The 20,253-nt window shown below is 46.3% G+C and overlaps 1 pseudogene; it reads right to left on the bottom strand.

Moving 5' to 3' along the window:
* Positions 1-1,949: 1,949 nt before the first annotated feature.
* On the bottom strand, positions 1,950-2,057 carry LOC129716223 (U2 spliceosomal RNA; annotated as a pseudogene).
* Between the last annotated feature and the right edge of the window lie 18,196 nt (positions 2,058-20,253).

Below are 20,253 nucleotides of genomic sequence, written 5' to 3'. Positions count from 1 at the left end.
TTTTGTAAGCTCTATATTGCCAAAGTTCCTCTATTGAGTCAATGCCTGCCATATAGAAACCCGCAACTGACACCAAGTCTATATCAATAATAAGAGCATCCATCTTAAAATGAATATCTAGAACAAATGTGTTTAGGGTTAAAATCAATGATAATCCTGCAACCCTACTCCATCTTATATTTAATAAATATGTTCAATCCCATCTTATGTGTACAATTCTTGTAGCACCATGTGGGTTTTAGATTGTTTGGTTTTGTAAGGACAAAATGCCCTTCTGGTGTATGATGTACTGTGGTTATTGGGATGAGAAAAACCCTATCAGATAACCCTGAATACTGCTGAGATTATATGAATCTGTAGTGATTATATACCATACATAACTGTAGTGTTGCAACCTCCCCTACCCTCGTAGGTCCCCATTTTAACAGAAGAAAACCCCCCCCACCTACCTCCATGGTTACCGGTGGTTTTGTTATTTCCTTGGTTTTTTGAAAATAAGGTTCTGGTTTAATATTTCTTGTTCGGGGTTGTGTGGGAGGTTGAGGCTTCCGCATCTTCCAGGGTGGCCGCCCTGGCCATACCCTAAAATGGATCCTGCAGGTTATATTGATTTCTGACACTGCTACTGGTATGAGCCACATTTTTTATGGCCTTGCCTGTGGCTGGTATCATGCTCCAAAATAGGCCCTTGCGCTGGCCTTGATGAGCCCCAGTGTCTTGGCTTAGTCCACACACGGTTCTTTATTTGCAAATGGTAGCATTTTTTGGGGTCCTAGTGCTGGCTGAATGGCCGCCTTCCACGTGTAGTTCAGGTTATATTGCATATTATTAAACAGATCTAGTGCGTCTTGATGGTCTTTGGTTACCTACGTTTAGTCCAGGGTGCTGGTGTGTGCTATGATGCCTTCCGTCAATCCCTTGAAGGTTCTCTGGATCTTGAGGTCCTGGTTCCTGATGTTCGTCCATATGCTGCCAAATGCATTGGTTTACACTGGGCATCTGTAATGCCTCACCGTTGCCAGGTGGCAGATGTCTGGCCAGTGTTTGTAAATTTTTCTTGTTGGCGTTTGTGGCCAGACATATAGTAATACTATTGCCATCCTGGATCCAAGTCTACCCATGTTTGACTTGGCTAAAGTAATCGGCCACCATGTCCAGCAGAGTCCCTGCTGTGTTAGGATCATGGGACGCTGTATTACCAGGCTCTGGCCCATCAGGGTCCTGCCTACTCTTTTTTATAGAGTTAGAGATCTCTAGGGTCCCACACGGGGTACCCATGTGGGGCTTAACTGCTGCCCACTTGTCTTTTGTTCTGCGGACCCCTCTTGCAGGTCAGCCCAGAACTGACCCACAGTGCTCCCCTCTGATGGGGTAAAAGCATTGTGCAGCCCTCAAAGAGGTACTGCTGTGGTTTTATCACGTTGGAGCAAGGCTCCATACACCACTTCTTCCCGCTCCAGCCCTCTCGGGCACTGGTTGCCGGCGGTTTTATGCAAAGTCGGACCCTTCTGAGTCCACTACCTTGTTTGATTTGTGTCTAGCCTACCGCTCGGTCACATGGATCTGGCCGGTGCGGGGCCGACATCGGGCACAGCTGATCCCACTACGGTTGATCCAAGTGCCGCTGGCTGCTGCTGGCTGCCCGCTGTTCCATGGTCCTCCTTCTCCAGTTTTGTCCTTCCTTCCGTGAAGTGGATATGGCCGGTGTGGAGGATAACTGGCACAGCTGCTTCCATCTATTCCTTTAACCTGACTTCAACGCTCTCAGCACTCCTGGCTGCTCCTTTATCTTAGACCCCTGGGACCCACCCCCGTACTGACGGTACTGGTCCCTTATGGTCGTTGCAGCCGGTCAACCCCACTCTAATGCCCTCAATTCTGGGCACTCCTACTTATATGGTCCTTAGATAAGGGACATATAAGACATTAAAACTGATGATAACAGCTACTATAGTTTTTATATAATATATATAGTCCCTAGATAAGGGGTGTATCAGATATTAAACTGATAAGAACAGATACTACACTTGATCTTAGCCAAAAAGCCGAGAAGCGATTATTGTAACTAAAACCCCGCTGGGACCGATCCTGGTACTCACATACTGGTCCCTTGTAGTAGATTGCAGCCAGTCAACTGCAAAGTCCTTTGCTGCCGAGAAATGAACTTTCTCACCATGCTGGAGCGAAGTTGGGCACAGGTGTTTTTCCCCCTCCGGGAATCGATGTGCCCATGCTGCTCCTGCCGTTGCCAGCTCCTCACGAAGTGCCAGCTGCCACTGCTGCTGTCTGTGCTCCTGCCGCTGTCTGTGCTCCTGCAGCTGCCGGCTGCCACTGCTGCTGCCGCTGCCGCTGCTGCTGCTACTGCTGCTGCTGCCGCTCCTCCGCGGTTCTCCCGCCGGCCTTCTGCACCTTACATGGACCTGGTCCATGTCTGCACCTAGAAAGGTAAGTTGAAGGAAACGCAGGGTCTCTTACCTGCTGTTCCCGACTTTCCTTCTCCCGCCGGTGACCGTCGTTCCCTGTGTCGGGTTCAAGCCGCTTGGACCGACCCCGGTGTTCACGGGCCTGGTCCTTCGCGGCAGTTCCGCAGCCGGTAACCCCGGCTGTTCCTATAGATCCCCTGGACCCTGGTGCTTACCTTGTGAACAAGGTTTTCAGCCCGAACGTCCCGTTCCGACTCCATAAGTGCCGCTGCACTCGCTGAGCGTTTCGAGCCCCGGTACCGCTGTTCCGAGCTGTCTGTCCCGCAGCCTCTGTGCTGGCTGCTACCGACTGCTCCCAAGCCAGTCTCGTTTGAGACTGGCATAGGGACCTTTTTTACTTTGCTTCCCGCCCGGCCGAGAGGTGAATTTTGCCGGTGCGGGAGCAAAGTCGGGCTCAGGTTGTTCCCCTCCAGGGAAACTCGTGCTGTTGCTGCTGCTGGCTGCTCGCCCTCCACGGGTCTCCCCGCAAGCTTTCCGCAGCCTCCTAAAAGTAAGTAGTAAAAAGGAACGCAGAGTCTCTTACCTGCTGTTCCCGACTTTCAAATCTCCCGCTTGGGGAACGCCGTTCCCCCCTGTGTGACTCGTTGCAATGCGTGTAGCGATATGGCACGCATGCATGGAAGCGGGGTTCTTCACGAAGTCACTCACGTGACTCCGAAGTAAAATCAGTGCCCGTTCCTGCTTTTTCCCCATATTCCTTGATTCCTTTAGCACTAAGAGCTATATCTCACTCTCATGAAAATGTCAAGTGAATTGGCCTCCACTGCTATCTGTGGATTCACAACTCAGTGTACAGATATCAAGCTGAGCGAGACGGAATGAGGTTCACCGGTCAGTAAACATAGAAACATAGAAAATAGGTGCAGGAGTAGGCCATTCGGCCCTTCGATCCTGCACCGCCATTCAATATGATCATGGCTGATCATCCAACTCAGTATCCTGTTCCTGCCTTCTCTCCATACCCCCTGATTCCTTTAGCCACAAGGGCCACATCTAACTCCCACTTAAATATAGCCAATGAACTGGCCTCAACTACCTTCTGCGGCAGAGAATTCCACAGATTCACACTCTCTGTGTGAAAAAAGTTTTCCTCATCTCGGTCCTAAAAGATTTCCCCCTTATCCTTAAACTGTGACCCCTTGTTCTGGACTTCCCCAACATCGGGAACAATCTTCCTGCATCTAGCCTGTCCAACCCCTTAAGAATTTTGTAAGTTTCTATAAGATCCCCCCCCTCAATCTTCTAAATTCTAGCGAGTCTATCCAGTCTTTCTTCATATGAAAGTCCTGACATCCCAGGAATCAGCCTGGCGAACCTTCTCTGTACTCCCTCTATGGCAAGAATGTCTTTCCTCAGATTAGGAGACCAAAACTGTAGATGGATAACCCTCTGAGAAAGAGAGAGATAGAAAGAGAGAGAGACTGAAAGCTGCATAGAAACTATGATCAGTGTAAAGTTAGCCCCCTGAGAGAGATTGACTGAGAGAACCGATGCAGTGAGGGAAAGGGACTGAATTGATAAAACTAATTTGCAGAATCTTCTGCCTCCACCAACCTTGGAAGAATCAATGTGAACCAGAATTTCTTGGATGGAAGGAGAATTATATACTGATGAGGAATTTTCTCTCCCAGAGATTAAAACAGAGTTTCAGTACTGGACAGGTGTGCCATCACTAATGTTAGAAAACCCTTTGATCTTTTGGGTTTTGGGTCATGGGTCTTTTGATCCAAATTTTCAAGAACAGGAAGTGCAACACTAAGAGAAGCAGTTGTACTGAAAAACGGGAGGCTGCCCAGTCAAGGGGCAGCCAAGTGCTGCTGGACGGGTCAATGGCAGGAAATCCCAGGTAGAGACATTCTGTGGAGCAGTTGTTCCTACTTCAGAATGGTCTCACAACAGTTCTAAATCATGCACCTCCAACAGACATAGAGCAACATACGCAGCTCAATCCAACTCTCATGGCAGCTAAACAGATGTCCTGTTACCCTTTCAACCTCACTTTTACCATTGCCATTTGTCCTTTTACAGGAACTTGGGACAGTTAATGGAGAGGTCTTGAGGACAGTGCGTATTTTAGACATGGAGGTGCTCGATGTCCTCAGGCGTATAACAGTAGATAAGGTCTATGAAGATTGTACAAAACACTGATGTCTGGAATGCATTACATGGGAAGTTGTGGAAGCAGATATGACAGCAATGATTAAAAGGCATTTAGACATATACACAGGCCATACTAATTTACAGAAGACATAGATAGATTAAACATTCAGTATTTTTTTTCTCCCGGGGTATGAATGTTTTGGTTCTACTTGTATTCCAAAGTATGCTTTGCCGTTGAGCCTCACATCAGTGGTAGGGAAGCAATTGGAGAGGATTCTTTGGGATAGGATTTACTACCATTTGGAAGACAATGGGCTAGTTAGGGACCATCAGCATGGCTTTGTACGCCGCAGATCATGTCTTACTAACTTGAATGTTTTTTTTGAGGAGGTGATAAAGGTGATCGATGAAGGTAGGACAGTGGATGTTGTCTATATGGACCTTAGTAAGGCATTTGAGAAAGTTCTCCATGGTTGGTTGTCCCAAGAAGGTCAAAATGCACGGCATTCATAGTGATTTTATTGTCTGCTTCAATACAGGTTTACTGATGGAAGACTGAGGGTTGTGGTGAAGGGCATTATTCAGACTGGAAGACTGTGACCAGCTAAGTTCTACAGGGATCTGCGGACAGTGAGCAAGGATCTGCAAGGAGGATGCTATGAGGCTGCAGGGTGACTTGGATAGGTTGGGTGAGTGGGCAGATGCACTCTAAAGTATAGAGGGTATTGATCAGCTCAGAAATGGGCAGAGAAATGGAAAGTGAAGTTTAATCCGACCAAATGCCGAGTTGTTTTTCTAAAAATGACCAATGTTCTCCACACTTGCATGAAGCACATCTCTTCATCATCCTCTGTCTTCACACTCAGTCCTATTGGTCGGTTATCTTTTCAGTAACATAAGAATTGTTTATAGGTGTTGGGCCGTAAGTCAGGAACATATTTCCATATGTCAAGCAGCCAGCTTGTTCTTTTTAGCAAGTCTGTTCCCCTGTGGGAGGCCCCCTGTTCAGATTAAGACAAGCTGCCATCTCCTACAGGAAATCGGAGGTGAAGGAAATAGCCCCCACATCACTGTCCAGTTTCACACACCCGTCAACAGTCAAGATACGAAACGTGTTTCTGGTAAATCAACAGCTGCACGCAGAGATTGTGTTCAAATTTGTCCCATGCATAGAGGTTCAGCAGCAGGTTCTTCAACCTCCAGCCCATCCCTACTCTCTGCTGATCTGTGTTTGAACTCCATTTATCCACCTTGGTTCTGTGTCCTATAATCATCAAAGAAGGCGGCTCAACCGTGGCTAACGAGGAATATTAGGGATGGTGTTAAATCCAAGGAAGAGGCGTATAAATTGGCTGGAGGAAGCAGCAAACTGGAGGACTGGGGGAAATTTAGAATTCAACAGAGGAGGACAAAAGGGGTTAATTAAGAGGGGAAAAATAGAGCATGAAAGAAAGCTTGCGGGGAATATAAAAACTGACCGTAAAAACATTTTTTGAAGCAGTACTGTATGTGAAGAGGAAAAGATTAGTGAAGACAAATGTAGGTCCCTCACAGTCAGAAACAGATGAATTTATAATGGGAAACAAGGAAATGGTGGACCAGTTAAACAAATACATTGGTTCTGTCTTCACTAAGGAAAACACAAACAGTCTCCCAGAAATACCAGGGGATCGAGGATCTGGCGTGATGGAGGAACTGAAGGAAATTGACATTAGTCATGAAATGGTGTTGGGTAAACTGTTGGGACTGAAGGCCGATAAATCCCTAGGGCCTGATGGTCTGCATCCCAGAGTACTCAAGGAGGTGGCCCTAGAAATCGTGGATGCATTGGTGATCATTTTCCAATGTTCTATAGGCTCTGGATCAGTGCCTGTGGACTGGAGGGTAGCTAATGTAACCCCACTTTCTAAGAAAGGAGGGAGAGAGAAAACAGGGAATTATAGACCAGTTAGCCTTACATTGGTAGTGAAGAAGATGCTTGAGTCGATTATTAAATATGTAATAGCAGCGCATTTGGAAAGCAGTGACAGGATCGGTCAGTCAGCATGGATTTATGAAGGGGAAATCATGCTTGACTAATCTTCTGGAATTTTTTGAGGATGTAACAAGTAGAATGGATAAGGGAGAGCCAGTGGGTGTGGTGTATCTGGACGTTCAAAAAGCCTTTGACAAGGTCCCCCACAAGAGAAAACTAGTTGGCAGACAGGAAGCAAAGAGTAGGAATTAACGTGTCCTTTTCAGAATGGCAGGCAATGACCAGTGAGGTGTCGCAAGGCTTGGTGCTGGGGCCCCAATTATTTACAATATATATTAACGATTTAGACAAGGGAATCAAATGTAACATCTCCACGTTTCGGATGATACAAAGCTGGGTGGCAGTGTGAGCTGCGAGGAGGATGCTAAGAGGCTGCAGGGTGACTTGGATAGGTTGGGTGAGTGGACAGATGCATGGCAGAAGCAGTATAATGTGGATAAATGTGAGGTTTTCTACTTTGGTGGCAAGATTATTATCTTTGATTGGTGTCAGATGAGGACAAGAGGAAGTGCAGCGAGACCTGTGTTTCCCTGTACATCAATCACTGACAGTAAGCATGTAGGAAAAGCAGGCAGTGAAGAAAGCTAATGCATTTTGGCCTTCATTGCGAGAGGATTTGAGTAAATGAGCAAGGAGGTCCTACTGCAGATGTACAGGGTCCTGGTGAGACTGCACCTGGAGTATTATTGTGTGCAGTTTTGGTCTCCTAATTTGTGGAGGGACATTCTTGCTATTGAGGGAGTAGGTTCACCAGGTTAATTTTCAGGATGGCGCGACTGACATATGATGAAAGAATGGGTCGACTGGGCTTATAATCACTGGAATTTAGAAAGATGAGAGGGGATCTTATAGAAACATATAAAATTCTTCAGGGATTGGACAGGCTAGGTGCAGGAAAAATGTTCCCGATGCTGGGGGAGTCCAGAACCAGAGTTTCAGAATAAGGGGTAGGCCATTTAGGACTGAGATGAGGAAAAACTTTTTCACCCATAAAGTTGTGAATCTGTGGAATACTCTGCCACAGAAGGCAATGGAGGCCAAATTGCTGGATGTTTTCAAGAGAGTTAGATATAGTTCTTCGGGCTAATGGAAACATGGGTTATGGAGAAAAACAGGAACAGGTTACTGATTTTGGATGATCAGCCATGACCATATTGAATGGCAGTGCTGGCATGAAGGGTTGAATGGCCTACTCCTGCACTTAATTTCTATGTTTCTAACATTCTGTCCATGTGGAAACTTTCAACTGAACCTGTCGCTTCCAGGGGCAGTACTGGGTTTCCAGTGCCCTCAATATCCTGGATGCCATGTTTATGTTTTTTGTCATTGTTTGGATCCACAGCAGAGGAAGCAAATTCTTCGTCTGCTCCAGTGCATCCAGTGATTATTTTAATCTCCACAATTACACCTTCAATTCTCCACACCTCAGGGAGCATAGAACCAGACCTGATATTCCAACCACTTCTCTCCCACTGTCCCTAGAAGGGATGCACCCGCTCGAAGGACACACATCCGTCTTCACTAAGGAGGACACAAACAATCTTCCTGATGTACTAGTGGCCAGAGGATCTGGGGTGACAGAGGAACTGAAGGAAATCCACATTAGGCAGGAAATGGTGTTGGGTAGACTGATGGGACTGAAGGCTGATAAATCCCCAGGGCCTGGTGGTCTGCATCCCAGGGTACTTAAGGAAGTGGCTCTAGAAATTGTGGATGCATTGGTGTTCATTTTCCAATGTTCTATAGATTCAGGATCAGTTCCTGTGGATTGGACGGTAGCTAATGTTATCCCACTTTTTAAGAAAGGCGGGATAACAAAGGGATACAAACAGTGAAACTAGCAAGTTGACTAGGGCGGTGGAGGGACGGAGAGAGAGGGATTGCAAAGGACCCCGACAGTCCACTTAGGTGAGGCAGAGGTTCACTTGCACCTCCTCCAATCTCATCTACTGTATCTGTTCTATGTGTGGACTCCAATGTATCGGCAAGACTAAGCCAGACTGGGCAATCACTTTGCTGGCACACCACTAGTCAGTCTGCCTTGGCCTACGAGACCTACCAGTTGCCAAACATTTTAACTCCCCTTCCCATTCCCACACTGACCTTTCCTTCCCGGGCCTCCTCCACTGTCAGATTGAGGCCACATGCAAATTGGAGGAACAGCACCTCATATATCGCTTGGGCAGCTCACAACCCAGTGGTATGAATATTGATTTCTCCAAGTTCAAGTAACCCTTGCATTCCCTCTCTCACCTCTCTCCTCAGACTGAAGAAGGGTCCAGAGCTGAAACATCCCCAACCCATTTTCTCCAGAGATGCTGCCTGACCTGCTGAGTTACTGCACCATTTTGAATCGATCTTTGGTACAAACCAGCATCTGCAGATCATTTTAATTATATTCTAAAATACAATATCATGACTGCTAATGACAGACAAATTGAACCTGCAGAAACCAAATAAACCATTGAACAAATCAACACCTCACAATACCACCCATGGGCCACAGACTGCCACACGTTTCTCTAGGTTTTAAGAGGAGGGAGATCCACTTCATTACATTAACCTGCATTACATTTCATTACATTAACATTTGCATAAACTTGGATGACAACTTCATGAGGTATCAAAGACAGCCATTGATTTACTTGAATCGCTGCAACCATTTGTTATTAATAACTGCCAGATGTCTGAAACTCTGAGAACATTTAGACCCAGTCCTTCTCCTTACACTTCCTCTCAGGTTGCACAGGAAGGTTTAATTTGAGCAGGGGGCTCTCCCAGCAGAGCTGTTACTGAAAAGAATAAACAAGCTGCTTTACATATTGAAATACAATTCTGATGCTGTGTTTTGCACCAACAGGTTTATCACACAAAATGGGGCTGAAAGCATGTAAACCAATGGGCAATGAAGACCCTCTCCACGTTTAGAAATGGGTTCAAAGTACTGGTGATTGTCACTGATCATGCTTACACTGATTAAGTAATGGGAACAAGCTGTCCAGACGTACGTACACCTGCATTTTAGGTTCTGATGCAGCTGAGAGACTCCCACCTGCAACTTAATCTGTGTTTGCTCGAGCTGATCATAGAGATCCACCCTGATGACTGTAGTTGAAGTGATCGTGTAGATGGAAATTGGCAGCATCAAAGCAATAAACTAAGGACAAACTAAAAAGTTGCATGAGTTGCCTTTGAAACATTACAAAAAGCCGTGGGCAGAATCCCTGTCGAACGTGTTTGAGCTGATGTTTGCTGATGAGAACTAAGGCTGCTCAGTGAATCAGGTTTAATGCTGAACCAGCAGCCTGGGCCACAATCAATAGACAATAAACAATAGGTGCAGGAGAAGGCCATCCGGCTCTTCGAGCCAGCACCGCCATTCAATGTGATCATGGCTGATCATCCACAATCAGTACCCCGTTCCAGCCTTCTCCCCATATCCCCTGACTGCTATCTTTAAGAGCCCTATCTAACTCTCTCTTGAAAATATCCAGAGAACCGGCCACCACCGCCCTCTGACACAATAATCTGCCCCCTTGTTTTTGCCACCAAAGTAGATAACCTCAAATTTATCTATATTATACTGCATCTGCCACGCATCTGCCCACTCACTCAACCTGTCCAGGTCATCCTGCAATCTAACATCCTCTTCACAGTTCACATTGCCACCCAGCTTTGTGTTATCAGCAAACGTGCTAGTGTTGCTCCTAATTCCCTCTTCCAAAAGATTAATAGAATCATAAAAACATAGAAAATAGGTGCAGGAGAAGTCCATTCGGCCCTTCGAGCCTGCACTGCCATTCAATATGATCATGGCTGATCATCCAACTCAGTATCCCATCCCTGGCTTCTCTCCATACCCCCTGATCCCTTTAGCCACAAGGGCTACATCTAACTCCCTCTTAAATATAGCCAATGAACTGGCCTCAACTACCTTCTGTGGCAGAGAATTCCACAGATTCACCACTCTCTGTGTGAAAAATGTTTTCCTCATCTCGGTCCTAATAGATTTTCCCCTTATCCTTAAACTGTGACCCCTTGTTCTGGACTTCCCCAACTTCGGGAACAATCTTCCTGCATCTAGCCTGTACAACCCCTTAAGAATTTTGTACGTTTTTATAAGAACTCCCCTCAATCTTCTAAATTCTAGCGAGTACAAGCCGAGTCTATCCATTCTTTCTTCATATGAAAGTCCTGCCATCCCAGGAATCAGTCTGGTGAACCTTCTCTGTACTCCCTCTATGGCAAGAATGCCTTTCCTCAGATTAGGAGACCAAAACTGTACGCAATACTCCAGGTGTGGTCTCACCAAGACCCTGTTCAACTGCAGTAGAACTGCTCTGGAACTCTCTGCCGCAGAGGGTAGTCGAGGCCAGTTCATTGGCTGTATTTAAGAGGGAGTTAGATGTGGCCCTCGTGGCTAAGGGGATCAGAGGGTATGGAGAGAAGGCAGGTCCGGGATACTGAGTTGGATGATCAGCCATGACCATATTGAATGGCGGTGCAGGCTCGAAGGGCCGAATGGCCTACTCCTGCACCTAATTTCTATGTTCTATGTTTCTATCTAACCTCCCTGCTCCTATACCCAAATCCTTTTGCAATGAATGCTAACATACCATTCGCTTTCTTCACTGCCTGCTGCACCTGCATGCCTACTTTTAATGACTGGTGTACCATGACACCCAGGTCTCGTTGCATCTCCCCTTTTCCTAATCAGCCACCATTCAGATAATAGTCTGCTTTCCTGTTTTTGCCACCAAAGTGGATAACCGCACATTTATCCACATTATACTGCATCTGCCATGCATTTGCCCACTCACCCAGCCTATCCAAGTCACCTTGCAGCCTCCTAGCATCCTCCTCACAGCTAACACTGCCCCCCAGCTTCGTGTCATCCGCAAACTTGGAGATGTTGCATTCAATTCCCTCGTCCAAATCATTTATATATATTGTAAATAGCTGGGGTCCCAGCACTGAGCCTTGCGGTACCCCACTAGTCACTGCCTGCCATTGTGAAAAGGACCCGTTTACTCCTACTCTGCTTCCTGTCTGCCAACCAGTTCTCTATCCACATCAATACTGAACCCCCAATACCGTGTGCTTTAAGTTTGTATACTAATCTCTTATGTGGGACCATGTCGAAAGCCTTCTGAAAGTCCAGATATAATGCTTCCCCCGGTTCTCCCTTATCCACTCTACTAGTTACATCCTCTAAAAATTCTATAAGATTCGTCAGACATGATTTACCCTTCATAAATTGCGTTCGGGAACCAGCCCTCCCCTGTGAGGCCCTCCCCCCCCCCCCCCACCTCTCAATCTCTACTACCCCCCCCTCCCTCTCTACCCCCCTCCCCCCTACCTCTCTACTCCACCCCTTTCTAGCCATGCCTGGGGGTTATGCGTGAGTGGATAGGGCGGGGGATGGGGTAAAAGGAGTGAATAATATTAATATAATATCAAGGGGGGGGGGTTAGTGTGCGTGTGTGGGGGGGTGGTTAGTGTGTGTGTGGGGGGGGTGGTTAGTGTGTGTGTGTGGGGGGTGGTAAGTGTGTGTGTGTGTGTGTGTGTGTGTGTGTGTGTGTGTGTGTGTGTGTGTGTGTGTGTGTGTGTGTGTGTGTGTGTGTGTGTGTGGTGTGTGTGTGTGTGTGTGTGTGTGTGTGTGTGTGACGTCAAAGGCCGCTCCCCCCCCCCCCCCCCCGTCGCCCGTTGAGGGGACGGGACCCAACGGGTCCCCCTTGGATACACATTAAAACATAAACCATCCACAATTTTTGCTGAAAATATTGGAGTAAACCAGCATCTGCAGTTCTTTCCTACACCTGATTTTTGCTATACGGGTGTCCAGTCCTGGGATAATTACTCTGAGGAACTTCACCAGAGTCTAACTAGTAATTTTAACCTGTGATTCTATGTCTCACTCCTTCTCATTAATTTAAATCCATATTATTGACGCCATTTCCATGCCCTCCACTCTGTCATAGGCTCCATGTCAAATTTCTCGATATAATCTGTATATGTTGGTCCAAACCATTGAGCATATCTTCCTATGAGCGTACCTTCGATTTTCCAGCATCTGCAGTTCCTTCTTAAACACGAGCATATCTTCGTAATAGACTAATAGCTTCCTAATAGTTTCTTGACTGCTCCTTAGACCACACTCTATTTCACCTGGCATCCATCTCCAACCATGACCTGATATCTGACATATCTTGCTGTAAAGCACCTTGTCATGATTACCCACATTAATGCCACTCTGTAAATGCAAGTGGTTGTTCTTGGCTTCAAATATATAATTATGTTGAACTGCAGGCCAACCACAAACACAAACAAGCTAGAGCAGTCCTGGATGATGAACAGGCACTGTGTCAAAAGCTAAATCAGGAGTGTATAAAATGTCCTCGATATCCTGTTGTAAAGATCATAAGTGATAGGAGTCGAATTAGGCCATTCGGCCCATCAAGTCTACTCCGCCATTCAATCATGGCTGATCTATCTCTCCCTCCTAACCCCATTCTCCTGCCTTCTCCCTATAACCTCTGACACCCATACTAATCAGGAATCTATATATCTCTGCCTTAAATATATCCATTGATTTGCCTCCACAGCCTTCTGTGGCAAAGAATTCCACAGATTCATCACCCTGTGGCTAAAGCTCTGCCATCTCCGTGAGTTACTAACTGATGAATCAATATCTTGTCCATCTTTTTTTCTGAGATGAAGGATCTTGATCCGGAATATCGACTGTGTAGTGCATTTCCCTACACAGATGCCGACTGACCCACTGAGTTCCTCCAGCAGTCGTTTTTTTAACTTTCAAAGACATATTTATCTGAACATAACACAGTAGAGCCCAGGAACATGCCCTTCATCCCACCTGTGTCGAACATGAGGACAGGTTAAACTAATCTTGTTTGCCTACAGGTGATCCATATCCCTCAACTCCCTGCATGTCCATGTTCCCAAACCCTCTTAGTTTATCTGGCTCCACCACCAAACTTGGCAGGGTGATCCAGGCACCTCCAGTTTCTGTGTACACAATATATCCTGGACATTTTTTGCATTTCCCCCCTCTCACCTTAAAGCTACGCCCTCTTGACATTCCCACCCTGGGAAACAGGTTCTGACTGTCTAAAGAAAAGACACAAGTGCTGGAGTAACTCAGCAGGTCGGGCAGCATCTCTGGAGAACATGGAATGGTGACATTATAGGTCGGGAGCCTTCTTCAGACACAGTAATAGCTTTATAGAGCTCAGAGCTCCTGCCATCTCAGGACCTACAGGCACAGTGAAATTCTCCTGTGCACTGTTTCACCCACACCATCCACAGCCCCCATTGCTGCTGGTTGCTCTTACAGCAGCCGGTGTGGCTGTAGCCTCAATGTTTGGAAGTCTTCCTCTGCCCCCCAGTGGTTACAGACATTATTGCAAAGATCCAATTCTGGCTTTAGTTGAAATTGGTGCCTGAGCTTCGACAGGTGGAATGAAATTATCATCAAATCAAAAAGCTGCTCAGATTGAAAATCAGAAATATAAACTCATAGAAACATCGGACAGGTAGAATCTGGGGAGCGAGGAACATACTAATGTTTCAAGTCATGGCCTTTTACCAGATCTGAAGATATCAGATGTAATAGCTTATGAATGAATCAGGCGGCAGGAAAACATTCCACTGTTCTTTCCACTGTTCACCCAATGACTGTCGGTTACTATTACAGCACCTTCAATGTTTGGAGCTGTCTTCCTCTGCCCCCAAGTGGCTTCAGGTTTTTATTGCGAGGAACCAAATTCTTCCCTGATACAGTATATTGATCTGAAACGTCGACAATTCCTTTTTCCCCACAAATGCTGCTCGACACGCTGAGTTCCTCCAGCAAAGTGTTTGATGCTCCAGATTCCAGCATCTGCACTCTCTTGTAACAAGAAAATCTTTCTATCAATTTGGCTTCAGTCAAAATTGGCATCTAAACAACAATGACATAATCAGTAAGACAAAATAAAACTTCAGATGTTGCTTCAGAAACTCCAGGAATTATGAGACTTGGCAGCAAATGTGGAGGGAGAAACAAACCGGCAAGTCAAAGACTTTCATCAGACCTTCAGGACTTGATGATTTATTCATTTAAAAACAAATAGCAGAAAATCATTCCATCTCTGTGACCTCCGCTCTCCACAGTGATCAGAATATGTTCCCTTAATGAACTGTACTCATCAACAGTAAACAATTCCCCAGACCAAATATACTAATTGCATTCTATGTGACTGTGTACATGTTTGGGTTTCTTAGGCTAGGCAATAAGATTTTAAATATTTATCCATACCAGTCTCTTCTGATGTTTCTCCAATGTCCTTCTGTTGAGTCGGGTCTTTCGATAGCCACAGACGCACTTAAAATGTCTTCTCTTCTGTCGGCACTGTTCCCTGTGGAGACAGGGTCATTGTGATACAGAATAGAAACATGCCCTTTATCCCACTGAATCTGTGCTGACTATCACTCACATTTTTTAAAGCTCTCCCCATGTTCTCAAATACTCACCCCCCACCCCCTACAGCAGCCAATTAACTTACCAACGATATCGCCTTTGGAGGAAACCTGAGGGAGAATGTGGAAACTCTACACTGACTTATTTATTGGAGAAATGTACAGATAAGCTGTCGGTAAAGGCAATCCAAACATCTTTTCTCCCTGGAAGTATTGGGTCTAATTTATCAGTCTATTTGTTCAATGAACTGTATGGCTCCATCAGGTGCTCGAGAACTAGGGATAGACAAGGAAAATGCTGGCCTGAGCAGCGATGCCAACATTCGGTGCAGGAATAAAAATTGTAAAAATCACTATGATCCTTGCAATAATCAAATGGCACTTGGCTAGTCCTGTTATTACATTTATTGGAGTTTCCTACTGCTGTGGAGCACAGATGCCAACATGGAGCACAGAGAAATTCCTTAACCTCCACCACCTTCCTTGCAGAACCAAGTTCACTCTGACCTCAGCCAGTGAGCTCCTGTACACAATGTTTCTGTGGATGTTGGAGGGCAAGTCTGTGAGGGAATGAGCAGACAGCGTTTTGGGTCGAGATCCATACTCATGCTGATGAAGGGTCCCTAACGTGAAATGTCATCTGTACATTTCCTTCACAGATGTTGCCTGACCCGCTGAGGTTCTCCATCTCTTTTGCACTTATTTGCTCAAGATTCCAGCATCTGCAGTTTCTTGTATCCCCATTCCTAAAACCTCAAAATTCAGAGTTTTGATAAGTGAACCAATCTCTGTGTTCTTTCCCCAGTCCAACACCTGAATTTAATGGAATAGCCAACCATACAATTCACTTTCTTTACCTCACTCCAAAAGCAGTCACTCGGAGCTACTTCACGGCAAGTGACTATTCACCGGACAGAAGAAATGATTCAAGGGTATTCTCAAAGCCTTTTTAAAAACACATACTACTCCTGTGATGTGGGAATCCCTGTCCCGTGTTGACTCACTATGAAGGAGCATTTGGTAGGCGCCTCCAGTTCATTTCTCAGAAGCATGAAGCCGAGTGTAAGGATGAAAGAGGGTGCAGCACCTCGCAAGCTAACCTGCTGTTCCCTAAAGCAGTAACTGTCCTTCGTTAGAGTGTGGGATTCAGAGTTTAGCCTATTCAGCAACCTGCAAATCCTCAGGACTTGAGCAGAAGGAGTGCTCTTCAACTACTGTAACTTTGTTGGTGCCTTTGTGGTGACATATTTGTGTACTTTAATGCAAAGACAAAGAATTTCACTGTACCTAGTGCTAACTGTACAAGTGCTAATAAAGAATCATCATCATCAAAGCATGAGAAGGTAGCACATGAGACTGCAGATACTGGAATCTGCAATGACAAACAAACTGCTGGTCAGGCAGCATCTGTGGAGGGAAATGGACGTTTTGGGTCGAGCGCCTTCATCCTTCATTTGGTCAGGTGGAGAAGGGTTCAGATGAACCTGAACCAGTTGCATGTAGCAAGAGAAGTAGCAGCTAATGCCTGGCCATTGGTTATGAAATCAAGATAAGGTTAAATGGTGAAAAGTCTGATGCATGGAAAGGGTGAAATGGTTTAAAGGTATGATGGTGTAATGAGGTGTATTGAACTAAAGGTCAAGGAGTTGGAAAATATGTGACACACAAATCCCATCAATATTTGTATCCACTTTAGCCACAGGCAAGGTTCCAGATGACTGATGTTCTATTGATTAAGACAGGCTCCCTCATGGAGGCTGAGCCAGAAGATTAAGGCACATGGGACCAATGGAAGACTGGATTCAAAATAAACATGGCCATAGAATTCAAAGGGTAGTGATGGGGTGTTATTCTCACTGCAGACCTGTGACCAATGATCTTCTGCAGTGATCAGTGCTGGAACCTCGTTTGTAATGTAGGTGGGCAGGCTTGTAAGGTTGAAGACAACATAATAATTGACACAGTTGTGGAGAATGAGGAAGATTATCAAAGAATTCAGAAGGTTATCGATCAACTGGAAGTGTATACGGAGAAATGTCAGATGGAGTAAATATGTGACACACAAATGATCAACTGAAATGTCAGATGGAATATAATCCAGGGACATGTGAGGTGGGTCAAATCTACGAGCAAAGTATACAGTAAACAGCAACAACCTTGTGATCACTGAGGTATAGTTGGTGGTCCCAGAAAGTGCCAACACAAGTAGATAGGGGTAGAGACGGTGTATGGCATGCTTCTGGAGATCCAACAAAATTATTTTACATAAATTAGTGATTCATTTGTACATCTCCAATTACTTTAGAAACAAGGAACTAGAGATGCCAGTTTTTAAAAAATGATAAAGTCTTGGAATAACTCAGTGGCTCAGGCACCATCCCTGGATAAAATGGATGGGTGAGGTTACAGGTCGAGACCCTTCTTCAGACAGACTCTGGAAGAGGGTAGGGAAATAAATCTGGAAGAGAGATGGGGCACGACAAAGCGTGGTAGGTTGGAGATGAACACAGTTGGGGGGGGGGGGGGGGGGGGAGGTGGTGGTTTAATGGGCAGGTAACCGAAGGCAGCCAGAGATTTAAAAAAAGGTGAAGCAAAAGAATTGAAGAGTTGTGAATACGTGGGAAAGAATGTAGGTAGAGGGGAGAAATAGATGCAAGCCCAGGTGGGGAACAGGTGAGGGGGTGGGAGGAAGGGAAAAAGGGAGGGGCAGTGGGAGGGAAAGGTGAGGAAGGGGAGGGGGCTTGCTAGAAGTTGCCTAAAATTGGAGAATTCAATGTTTATACCGATAGGTTGGAAGCTATCTAAGCGGAATACAAAGTGTTGTTTCTCCAGTTTGTGTGTGGCCTTACTCTGGCAATGGAGGAGGCACAGGACATGTCCACTTCTTCAAAGTGGACATAACTGGTTGATTTTGCAGTGGAGCAGACAAACCGTGCTGGCTCGAAGGGCTGAATGGCTTGATTATTATGGGTGTCAGAGGCTTAGGGGAGAAGGCAGGAGAATGAGGTTAGGAGGGAAAGATAGATCAGCCATGATAGAATGGCAGAGTAAATTTGAAGGGCCAAATGGTTTGCATCTTGCAGTGTAGCCTCTGTATTTCTGTATATGAAGTCTTCTGCGGGCAGTGGGCATTGACAAATCCTCACCCGACTCCTGAAGAGTGTTTCTGATCTGTCAATAGACAATAGGTGCAGGAGTAGGCCATTTGGCCCTTCGAGCCAGCACCGCCATTCAATGTGATCATGGCTGATCATCCCCAATCAGTACCCCGTTCCTGCCTTCTCCCCATATCCCCCTATTTTTAAGAGACCTATCTAGCTCTCTCTTGAAAGCATCCAGAGAACCTGCCTCCACCACCCTCTGTGAGAAAAAGTGTTTCCTCGTCTCCGTTCTAAATGGCTTACTCCTTATTCTTTAACTGTGGCCCCTGGTTCTGGACTACGCCAACATCAGGAAAATGTTTCCTGCCTCTAACGTGTCCAAGCCCTTAACAACCTGTCGGACAGGTGTTTGGGGATTTTTCTTTATTATAGAGCGAATTCTTCTGTCATCAGCAGTGGAGGTCTTCCTTGGCCTGACAGTCCTTTTGCGATTAGTAAGCTCACCAGTGCTCTTTCTTCTTAATGATGTTCCAAACAGTTGATTTTGGTAAGCCTAAGGTTTGGCTGATGTATCTAACAGTATTATTCTTGTTTCTCACAATTGACTTTCATTGGCACAACTTTGTTCCTCGTGTTGATAAACAGCTATAACGTTTTCCAAAGGTGATGGAAAGACTGGAGGAAAGACGAGGTGTTGAGAGCTCTCTTATACCTGCATTAAGGAGGCATTTAAACACACCTGAGCAATTACAAACACCTGTGAAGCCGTGTGTCCCAAACATGATGATGCCCTGAAGTGGGGGGTGGGGGGTATGTATAAACACAGCTGTAATTTCTACATGGTGAAATGTTTAAAAATACCCTTCAATAAAATCTGACAATGTGCACTTTAACTATATGTGATTTTTTTTCTACTACTCATCTCAAATTGTGGAGTACAGAGGCGAATAAATAAATGATGGGTTCCAAACATTATGGAGGGCACTGTTACAGTGACTGTATGATCTTGAGTGGATGTTTCCACTAGTGGCGGAGTCTTGGACCAGTGGTCGTAGGCTCAAAATTAAAGGATGTTCCTTTAGAAAGGAGATGAGGAGAAATGTATTTAGTCAGAGGGTGGTAAATCTGTGCAATTGTTTGCCAGACAGGGGTTGACGGGAGCTCGGCGGGAGTGTCCTGGGGAGTCGTGGCTGCAGCGGGAATGTCCTGGGGAGTCGTGTCTGTGGCGGGAATGTCCTGGGGAGTCGTGTCTGTGGCGGGAGTGTCCTGGGGAGTCGTGTCTGTGGCGGGGAATGTCCTGTGGGGAGGGTCGTGTCTGCGGAGGGAATGTCCTGGGGGGTCGTGGCTGTGGCGGGAATGTCCTGGGGAGTCGTGGCTGCAGCGGGAGTGTCCTGGGGGGGTCGTGTCTGCGGCGGGAGTGTCCTGGGGAGTCGTGTCTGCGGCGGGAGTGTCCTGGGGAGTCGTGTCTGTGGCGGGAGTCTCCTGGGGAGTCGTGAGGGCCCCGATACACCCACCGAATCGTGGCGACGACTGGAATGTGCCACGTTTGGCCTGACTCGCCACACAGGCCTCCCAGGGAATTGCGGAGAAGCCGGGCGGCGAGGCCTGTCTGGGCTGAAGGAGCCACAGCGGCAATGGGAGCCTCGGCGGCGGTGGAGCGTGACAGGGGGCGGGGGGAGACAATGGGGGAAACCGCCCTGAAGATCAATGGAGGACCGTTCGTGGGGGGTCGGTGGGGACACCAGTTTTAGAATCCTCTGCCCAGGGTATAAGTCTGTGTTTGTTTGTTCATTCTGGTTTGGGCGCTGTGCACACTGCAGCCAGCCAACATTCCCTTGTACTTTTCTTTTTTTTTCACTTTTAATTTCAGGTTTTTGCGTACCTTGTTGCGTGTTGTGACTGACTGATGGCAGACCAATTTCCCTACCGGGATGAATAAAGTTTTATATGTATAGATCAGCCAATGACGGAATGGTGGAGTTGACTCGACGGGCCGAGTGGCCTAAATCTGCTCCTGTGACAACATCAACTTATGAACTTTACTGTCGAGGGTCGT

Source organism: Leucoraja erinacea, unplaced genomic scaffold (assembly GCF_028641065.1).
Source record: "Leucoraja erinacea ecotype New England unplaced genomic scaffold, Leri_hhj_1 Leri_189S, whole genome shotgun sequence".
In the NCBI taxonomy this organism is placed as follows: domain Eukaryota; kingdom Metazoa; phylum Chordata; class Chondrichthyes; order Rajiformes; family Rajidae; genus Leucoraja; species Leucoraja erinaceus.
This window is presented reverse-complemented; position numbering and strand designations above follow the sequence as displayed.